The sequence below is a fragment of the Penaeus monodon genome, chromosome 21 (genome assembly GCF_015228065.2).
Source record: "Penaeus monodon isolate SGIC_2016 chromosome 21, NSTDA_Pmon_1, whole genome shotgun sequence".
NCBI lineage: Eukaryota > Metazoa > Arthropoda > Malacostraca > Decapoda > Penaeidae > Penaeus > Penaeus monodon.
The window spans coordinates 10,249,429-10,249,855 of record NC_051406.1 but is presented as its reverse complement, the minus strand read 5'-3'; positions in this window follow the sequence as shown (position 1 = coordinate 10,249,855).

Below are 427 nucleotides of genomic sequence, written 5' to 3'. Positions count from 1 at the left end.
CTCGAATGACATATACTTGAGAACAAATTGAACATATGGCTATTATATAATTATGAACGATTTTTAAAGAAATATATATCACAGTCTCTTTTATCATTTGCCGGAAAAGCCACGCCCCTTTCCCTAAGCAAAGAAGATTATTGGTTCAGTTTACAGTGTTCGTGTCGCTATCCATCTACTTTCACTAAGTATACCCATATTGTGTAATCAGGAGTGTCCTTTCTATAATAATCTCAAACTTTAGAAACAAAACTTTAAATGCTTTTAAGGCATTAGAGAGGATGGATAAAAGTTTAAGTAAGTTTAAGCCATTAGTGAGGACTATAAACAATTCAAACATTTAACAATCATACACGGTCGAAGTCAAAGACACCAACGTTTTCGAATAAAGTTTTGTAGTAAACATAAACAAAAAACTAACTACTCT